This window comes from Centropristis striata, chromosome 10 (assembly GCF_030273125.1).
Source record: "Centropristis striata isolate RG_2023a ecotype Rhode Island chromosome 10, C.striata_1.0, whole genome shotgun sequence".
In the NCBI taxonomy this organism is placed as follows: Eukaryota; Metazoa; Chordata; class Actinopteri; order Perciformes; family Serranidae; genus Centropristis; species Centropristis striata.
Genome location: NC_081526.1, coordinates 12,384,687 through 12,394,360, shown reverse-complemented (window position 1 = coordinate 12,394,360; position 9,674 = coordinate 12,384,687). Strand labels below are relative to the sequence as shown.

Here is a 9,674-nt window from a genome sequence, read left to right as displayed (position 1 = left end):
TGACACTGAAAAAAGTGAAAAATAATGACAGTAAAGTGTTTATTCTTCATGTCAGCTGGCTTGGAGCAGTTTCAATGAATTTACCATAAATATCACAATACGGGTCACTACATTATATAGAGGCAGCTGGTTTGACTACTGAGAAGCGACTGACGCCTCACTTGACCACAGTCAAACTGCCGGGTCACATAAACCTGACCAATTAAATATTCAAATCAAATTCAGTTCTGGTGGCCGTTTTTCCATTTCGTATTTTTGATCTGAGCCTAATATTGAAATATGAAAAAAAACATGTTTTTTTTCCCGTTTTTTTTGTTTTATAATAAAAAACAAATAACAAAATTAAAAATTTTCATTTTTGGATTTTTGATTGCCAATTGAAAATGGAAAGAACGAATGATACACAGTTTCTATTGGCCTCCTTTAACCTTCTGTTGTTGTTTTTCGTTTACTGGCAACTCCTGTCTAATGATGCTTGTTTAGAGCCAAAGCAGGCAGTTTTTCTCAGCAAAAAAAAACTCATAAAAGCCCCACTGTACACTTCCTGCTAGGCACTATATTCCAGAAGCATTCATTAGCAACTGGCTGGTGAACATAAAGAAGCATTTAGTAGCTAATGTTTTATTCACACTACACAACTTTAAATGTCCTCAGACCACTGTAGTGTGAACACTACACAATTTATTGCCATGTTATCAGTAATCTTGAAGTCGTTTCAGACTGCATGGATGACTGGTGACAGTCTCACCCAACAAGGTCTTTCATCAGAACAAATCCCAGGAGATTATGTTTGATCTCCAAACTTTATTTTGTCCTAAACCGGATTTATTGAAGTTGGCTAATGTTGTGCAGTCTAAACAAAGCATTATGAGTTCACTTGGGAATAGGTGGAGATGTGTAGCTAGGCAACCAAAAAACACCTAACAAGGTGTCATGTGTTCAGCTTGTGCTGCTGCCACCTTCACATACAGAACCTTTATCGCGAAAACTGGTAAAACATTTTATATAATAAAATACAAAATAACTGAAGTAAGTATTCAGAGTGGAAAGTAACTTTGACAAATGTGAAAAAAAATAGGTTTTACAATTCATTTGTGTTCCATAAAATATTGTTGTTACAGTTTCACTCAGGTGGCTGACTCCCTTCCCTTTTAAATGTTCCCACCGTATTTTAATATCAGTGAGTCCTGTGTTTGTAGTGAGGATGATTGTAGCCACGTAGTTGACGAACATCAGTTTCAAGGCAGTTTTCATAAATATCTTCTTCTCGCTCCTGGAACAAAAATGTCAATTTAATTTGAAAAGCTTGACTTACAGTTATTATCACTGTTTGAGCTCAGTATCTCTGCAAAACACAATGTAATAGCAATTGGCTTCACTTTGTTAATTTAATTCACTGTGAACCTCTCAAATGAAAACGTGATAATTATTATATTTACCATTGCTGCAGAGGGAGAATGATTCCTGAAAGAGAGAGACATTTTATTTAAATTCCATTATCCACACGTCATGAGCACAGAATCATGTGAAAGAATGACTGGAGCAACTCACCCTGTTCTCTGTTTGCGAACTCTATGCAGAACAGTCAAAGCTAAAATAAAGATCAGGAAACACACACAAGGGACAGTAGTTGCCACTATAATTAGTAGCATTTTTGAATTTCCAGCTTTCTCACGCTCTGTGGGGAAAAAAACATTGAACACAAATTAAGTTTTATAAAATGCAGTTAAATTAAGCATAGCTTCATGGAATGATGGTGCAATGTGTGGTTGTGAGATAATGGTTTCATAAAGGAAGTTGTGGCTGCATGTTGTGAGGCCTCTGAAATGCCCAAAGCACAAACATGATGCATTTATAAAACAATATCCAAGCTCATGAATTGAAAAACTTTTTGTTTAACCAGTATATTTGAGGTATATGGCTTACTGAGAAGAGCCATGCCTGTGTTGACTCTGGATTAGTGTGTGTGTGTTCAGTAGTGCAGTAATTGTTGGTTCTGTTATCTTTGATAACTCCACATCTGCTCTGCTCCTTTTTACATCCTGTTTTTTGCTTGTGCTTCGAGGATAGCTTATGTTGCACCTAGTCTTTAAATTTAAGAGTGAGTAGCTCACCTGTAATTATCAGCTCCCACCTCTGTACGTCAACTCCTGTGGCTTTGCTGGTCTCACAGGTGTAGTTTCCTGTATGCCACTTCTGGGCGCTCTGTATGACTAGGGCATACGGGCGACTTTCTGTGATGTTGATGTTCAGCCTGTAAGTCTCACTATTCCTGTAAAGTCTCTGGGGACTGAAACTAAACAGGATGACGTCATTTCTTTTCCAGGTCAGCTGAGTGAGCGAGCTGTTTGACTCCTTCTTACAGTGCAGGGTCACATTGCTGCCAACCACCCAGGAGATGTTGTTTCCTTCTGTGAAGGGAAAACATCAGTTTAATTCTCATTATAACCAAGTTGTCACTGTTACATTACACTGCAATTAAAACTAAACTGGGTAAATTTTGGGAAATATGTTTTCTTGCTGACAGTTACAGCCAGGCATGGACACAATGCATCACGTGGGCGGAGCAAAGCGGGGGATTTTGTCTGTCACTCAGACTCTTTTGTTGTAGTGTGTGGTCGTTTGCCACCTACACTATGTGCACATTAATTTTCCAAGCAATAGTGCAGCTTTGTTTACTATGGGATCATGAATACATAGGTTGCACTTGTTTTTTTTTTTTTTTTACAAAGTCCTATGTAGCTTTTACATGTTGGAGGGCAGAGTAAAAAAAATAAAAAATAGACCAGCCGTAGTGTTGCAGCATCACAGTGCATGTCCACCAAACATGACACCTTCACAGCAATCTCCTCCTGTTTGGTCAGCTTTGCTAGCTACCCCAGCATACTTTGTGCAGTGAATAAGTCACCTCTCATCCCCTACACAATGACTGGGAGTAAATCTTGTCTGTTGGCATGCACCATCAGTTGATAAAAACAAAGGCGCTCTGCTGTGGCAGACAGGTCACGCTACGTTCCTGCACCATATGTTTCACTACTTAGATGAGAAAATAAATGCCCCTCTTGTATCATATCTGGTATATGAAGCTACGGACAAGTGGTTAGCTTAGCTTAGCATAAATACTGGAAACAGAGGAAAAAAACGCTTGTCTCTCTCTGTCGGAAACAATATCAATGCAACCGCTTCCTATTAACACCTTATGGCTATCTTGCGTTAAGTAAAAAATTGCGCAAATTCTAAAGAAGTTGAGATGCTGTGACGTTTATCTGATTGAATGTTAACTTCTTAAAACAGTTGGTTTGGGGTTAGGTGAAGGGTTAGCATGAGACCAAACAAAATGCATTTATATATGAGGCTTCATGTGAAAGGGACCATCTTCTAGTTTCTGCTGTGGCTAAAACACAACTGAAACTACAGCAGTTAAAAAAACATAAGGTTTCTTCAGTGGGTTTTAAGTGGTTGAACACAGTTTTACTACCACTTTTAATTGAATATATGTCATCATCAGGATCAGTGAGTTACGGCATGCAGTTTTACTTACATTTTAGACAATGTCCCAATGTTTTTGGAGTCAGGGTTGTATTTTTGTAGTTGACATACAGCCTCACATTTACAGTACGGACATGAGAGTGATATCGATTTTCTCAAACAGCAAATAAATATATTTCCAAAAATGTCAAACTGTTCTTGTAGAACAACCCCAAATTCCAAAAAAGTTGGAACATTGCCAAAAACGTACATAAAACAAGATGAAAACCATATATGTTATGTTCAAAGTGAAACTTAACTCTTTTTAAATATACGCCATTTGATGCATTCTGTTTGTATTTCCGTTTTACATAGCACCCCAGCTTTTTAGGAATACGTGCTGTATACTGATCTAATTGTGAGAGTAAGGGTGATGTAAATGAATTTTACCTGCCGGTGAGAATATCCAGAACATGCAACATATCAGAGAAAAAGTCCTTGTGATGCCCAAATATTTACAAAAATCCTCCATCCCACCTTGAAACAAAGATAATTTCATTGTAAATATCATGTTTGTGTTGATGATTTTTTTTTCATTATTTGCACAGGAAAGCTTCCGGGGGACTAAATGAGCGTCCCGGTCACAGGCTAAAAAATTAAAGTAATAACACACAATATGTCACAAGATCAGAATTAAACAGACAAAGTTATTGTGAAATGGAAAAATAACAGCGCTAAAAAGTATCATAAAGGTCACATCCTTTTCAAACCCAGATACAATCTAAATATAGTACACTTACTTACCGGTAGTGAGAATCTGTATCTGCTGTGTAGTCCTGTTATAAGTATCTTAAATTCTAAACTACAGCTTTAATTGTGTTACTAAGGTAACAAAAAGGAGCATATATGGATGAGAGCAATTATCGAATACCTGCGTAAGACTCTGTACCTAACAAGCAAGTGAAATGTCAAGATTAAAGCTGGCCAGGCCTCCCCCTCACACACTCGCACACCAGAAATGATTGCCACACAGGAAGTGAATATTGTGCAGACACTATTGTAACCTTCTGTGTAGTGTGTGTGCCCCTCATAGTGTGTGTCTGTGTGTGTCTGTGGGTGGCTTTGAGCTTGCAGGCCAATACTAAGTTAGTTGAAGGCATTGGTGTTTAAAATACGTATTCAATTAATTTGTATTTTGTGCTGAGCAGAAAGAAAACAAGAAAGACTGCTGAAGGAGCTTGTAATACTTAAATATATCTTTATGTTATTTTATTCTCAAATTAGATATACTTTTATCCCTAGGTTTAAACTGCAGAAAAAACAAAAACAATTAGCTTAATAGCAGTCTTTTGCTCAATGCAGGTAAATCACATGGCCTGTTCTGTCGGGTCCTGCATCACACTGTCAGCTGCAGAAGGGGAAGACTCTTTTTTCACTTGTCCACTTGGTTGCTTGAAAAGTTGGAGATCTTAGAAATGTACTTACTCCTCTCTACGCATACTGTATCTTTTTTTGCAGACAGCTTTTAATCTTTTGGAATCCCAACTGATCGACCTGAAACTTGTTTTAAATGACTCTAAAACTAAACTTATGATGTTTACCAACGGCAGGAAGGCCAGTGATCCTCCACCCAGCATATTTTCCTTGCAGGGAAACCAGATCGAGTTGGTTACACTTTACAAGTACTTGGGAAATTTAATTGATGACCGCCTAACTTTTAAAACCCACATTGAGAGCCTCATTAAAAAGTTGAAAATAAAGCTGGGCTTCTTCTTCAGGAACAAGTCATGTTTCTCCTTTGCTGCAAGGAAAAAATTAGTTGCTGCTACCTCTCTCCCTGTGCTTGACTACGGTGATCTGTTGTATATGCATGCCCCTGTACATTGTCTTCAATCCCTTGATACTGTGTATCATGGTGCCTTGAGGTTTGTTACAGGCTGCAAAGCTCTCACACATCACTGCTCCTTATATGCCCGGGTTGAGTGGCCGTCCTTAGCCACTCGCAGGTTTACTCACTGGCATTGTTTCATTTATAAGGCCATTCTGGGTTTACTCCCCAAACATCTGTGTGACTACATTAACAGGACCCATAGCACCTACAGTCTTCGTTCCAATGACACATACCGGTTGACTGTTCCGAAAGTCCGCACCGTACTCGGTAAACAGGCTTTTATGTATCGGGCTCCCTCATCCTGGAATCTGCTCCAGAGCAGTCTCAATCTGCAGGACCTTATTACACTCACATCCTTTAAAAAACTCTTGAGAGATCTGGAAGCAGACTCGTATTGCCTTTGCACTTGTTTTTTATGATGTCATGATCGTGTACTGTCCATGCATATTTTACTATGTTGTCTGGCTTGCTTGTATTTTACTGTAGGTCCATGTTTTATTGTCTGTTCTTGTTATGATGCACCGTCTGTCTTATTGTTGTAGCTTTTAACCCTGCTTCTTTTCACACAAAGAAAAAAAACAAAACAAAAAAAAACCTGCCAAACATCACTGCAAACCATGTGTGGATGTTCACTCTGGGGCGGGAGCAAGAAAGTCAATACCAGAAAAAAGGTCTGTGTTCGCAATTTTCCAAAGTGGCCAAACTACAACATTGCAACTTATTGGTCCATCACATGATGCCATTTGGCCCAAAAATATTTTTTCTATAGAAAAAGGGGCAATGCATCCATCAATCCATTTTCATCCGCTTATCCGGGGCTGGGTTGCAGGGACAGCAAATTTAGCAAGGCATTCCAGACGTCCCTTTCCCAAGCCACAACATCCAGCTCCTCCTGGCGAACCCCGAGGCGTTCCGAGGCCAGGCTAGAGATATAATATCCCCCCGTGTTCTGGGTCTTCCCTGTTGCCTCCTACTGGGCGGACGTGCCCCAAACACCTCTAATGGTAGGCGCCCAAGAGGCATCCTTTTTTAATCGGCTAGAAAGAAGGCAAGACATCTGTAAATCAGTAAATCATTGTTTTTGGGTACAGCAACTTAAAATGGTAAATATGGACTGCACTTGTATAGCACTTTTCTTGTCTTTGTGACCTCTCAATACACTTTTATTTATTTATTTATTTTTCCACATCTTTTTATTGAGGTTTTCAATACACTTTTAAACTACAGACATGCTCATTCTCCCATTGAAACAAGTGGCCGAGACTACACTACATGGTGCCACCTGCCACCATCAGAAATAATACACTGATCAATGCAGCATCAGGAGCAATTTGGGGTTGTGTATCTTGCCTAAGGAAACTGAGACATGTAGGCTGCCATGGTAAGAGCACGAACTACAACCTACCGATCAACTGAGCCCCAGGACAAGCACTTAAATAGACCTCATTTGAAAGATTATCGTCATTGAATCATTCACCCAAAAGTTGCAACTTTGAGTTGTGTTCCATCCTCAGTTCATGGGAATGAGCTGGGAGGCGGGGCTAAAAGAAGGACTAGTGCACAGATGCAGCAAATTCATGTTAACTGTATACACTAACTTTTAATGGGTCACTGAGAACTTTCATGTAAGCAAACAGGCCCCACCTCCTAGGTAAACTGTATACATTTTCTGTTTATCTCTGTTAGGGAAACACTGCTACAAAATCCCCCATCTAGCTGCTAACACCACCATGCAAGCTGCTACAGTTTGCATGCTCTGCTGCACATCTGACTACAAGAGCTGCTTAGCTCAAACGTGCAGAGTAGACCTGATAGTCAAATCAAGGTGGAATCATGTTCCTGCAAAAAAGCTGCTCCAGGACTGACTCCTCTAAAGGGACTTTAACAAGGCTATACCTGTTCTGTTTGTGTTTTCACCCACTGCTGTTCAGTTCACAAAACTATGAGTTCATTGAAGAAAGCTCTATTTTTATGCGTTCGTGCATGACATTGTTCACACCTGCCCATGCAAACAACACCAAATGTCATAAAAGAAGAAGTGCGTCATCGTCATCTTGCCCCTAAGTTCCCTCAGTTGCATTTCAGTTGGCTGTTCACTGTCGGTCACTGTGAGTGGTTTCTGGTGAGGAAACCACTAAGCTTGCACTTCTGAATTTAAAACCTCTTGGCTTTAAGATATCCTGATTGGACACTGATTGGACCCCTGATTGAAATCATCATCAGTTTGTATAGATCACAATCATCTCAACCTTTCATCAGCCTTTTAAAAACATAATACTGTTGAATCAAGCCTATTTTCTTGATCTTATCCTGATGTCAAAGAAGTAAACTTTCTTTGCATTGAATGTTAAAGACTTTTATTTGTGATGGAGCATGTATTATAATTCCAAAGTGGAGTGCACATCATTTCACTGAACTTACATTTATTTCCAGGTCCAAAGACGTGCAGATTGTAAATGTAAATGTATTGCCCTATAGCTTGTCTATCATATTATCATTTTTGTCTAAGACTAAATATTATTAGTGTTGTGTGTCTCAGTTATTAACACCACAGATGTTAATAGCAACATCTTTAGAGAGCTAAAATAGTAGAAGTCAGTGGTGAAGTTGGTAGTTAAATGTAATTTTCAGCAGTTTGTCCTTATTTTGAGCATTTTTCACTCCTGTAGATTTCGGAGTGAAATACAGTATTGTGTTTTCCACTCCACTACACTTTGCTGACAGCTTTTTACTAAGCAGATTCAGATAAATCACAATATAATTAGCAAATAATTTATGACACACAAGTATAGGTTCAGATTAAGATGAGACTTTATAAAGTAAATAAAATCAGCTTTAGACCTTCAGCTGCAACGTTAGTGCTGCTTACACATTAATGCATCACTAATTATTGTTATGGAAATTGCAGATGCTTGACTCAAAAACAATCAAAACTAGGAGACTCAGATGCCTTACACTGAATTTTTTTTTTAATGAATTAACTTGTACACTGAGAATTAACCATCCCATCACAAATAGAGAAAGGCAGCAGTCTGTGATGTCAGAGTCATTTCTGAGGACCTTTCCTCTGGCATTGTATTTATTGAAAAAGCATTTCTTAGAGAGAGAGAGTTTTTTAAACTAAACATTGAAAACATTGACACAGACAGCCTTGGCTGGCCCTGTTTAGACCAAGCTGGGAACAGCTTGAAACAAACATTGAATTCTTCAGTTTAACTACAGTAATTTATAATATGCAATTTAATATGATTAATCCTAAACATCAACAACAATTATGATCCTGTAATATAATATAGATTATGCCGTATGGACAAGTCTGCCTTAATGAGTACTTTAACTTTTGGTAATCCAAGTAATTTGATGCTTCTACTTAAGCTAAGCTTTAGTGCCATCTAGTGGCGGATTGCATATTGCAGCCAATTGAATTCCCCTTACCTCACCCTCCTTTTCTTCACCCCTCCTTTTTCAAGTGTGGTGTAGAACCTACAGTGGCTTTCAGGTAACCTTAGGTAACACGAAAGGTCATCTCGAGCCAGTGTTTATTTTGTCTGTTCTGGGCTTCTGTAGAAACAGCAACATCATGGACTCCATGTAGGAGGACTCACTCCCTATATAGATATGAAGGGCTCATTCTAAGCTAAACAAAAACAATTCTTAGTTTCAAGTGATCATACACTACTGAAAACATAATTATTACATTTTTACATATAATATAGAACAGAGTATTTATACACTGTGGCATTGCTAAGAACTAAAACATGTGTATTATAGCATATTGTAGCATAAAATACAAACAGTCCTCTGCTTTAAAAAGCTAAATGCTTCAATAAATGTTTCATAAATTGAATGTGTTACTATAAAAATACAATGTCAGCTATCTAGAAAAATGATGATTTCATTTTATTTTTACCTTGGAATAATAATAATACATTTCAGTGCTATAGTTTTACTGTGTGTGTGTGTGTGTGTGTGTGTGTGTATGCGTGCGTGCGTGTGTGCTTAGCAGAGAAACACTGACACAGGACTTCTTGACCACGTGTGACTTTTTATTTCGTCGGTTCACATTCCAAAAGAAGATACGGCCACACATCTATCAGCAAAGAAGACTACAAGTTAGTAAAAAGGATTTTTTTTTTGTTCTTTCCAAGATTAATCATGTCTTCTTACAAACATACAGGCAATGCAACAGTCTTAAAATACAAAAAATCATACATTACCAGTCATATCGATGTACACAAGGACCAGCATCATGCTTTAATTGTAACGCTGTTAAATGCTTAAATGTGTTTAAACAATTTGGTTGATTCAAATGAAG

The 9,674-nt window shown here is 38.3% G+C and overlaps 2 long non-coding RNA genes across 2 annotated transcripts; both read right to left on the bottom strand.

Annotated features, from left to right (window-relative positions):
- Positions 1-393: 393 nt before the first annotated feature.
- On the bottom strand, positions 394-1,633 carry LOC131979440 (uncharacterized). Its single transcript, XR_009395055.1, has 3 exons — positions 1,552-1,633; positions 1,440-1,464; positions 394-1,273 (listed from the first exon to the last, which is right to left on the bottom strand). It is a non-coding gene; the product is annotated as an uncharacterized LOC131979440 (long non-coding RNA).
- A 729-nt stretch (positions 1,634-2,362) lies between these two features.
- On the bottom strand, positions 2,363-4,704 carry LOC131979441 (uncharacterized). The gene is made up of 3 exons (XR_009395056.1): positions 4,273-4,704; positions 3,919-4,005; positions 2,363-2,411 (listed from the first exon to the last, which is right to left on the bottom strand). It is a non-coding gene; the product is annotated as an uncharacterized LOC131979441 (long non-coding RNA).
- Between the last annotated feature and the right edge of the window lie 4,970 nt (positions 4,705-9,674).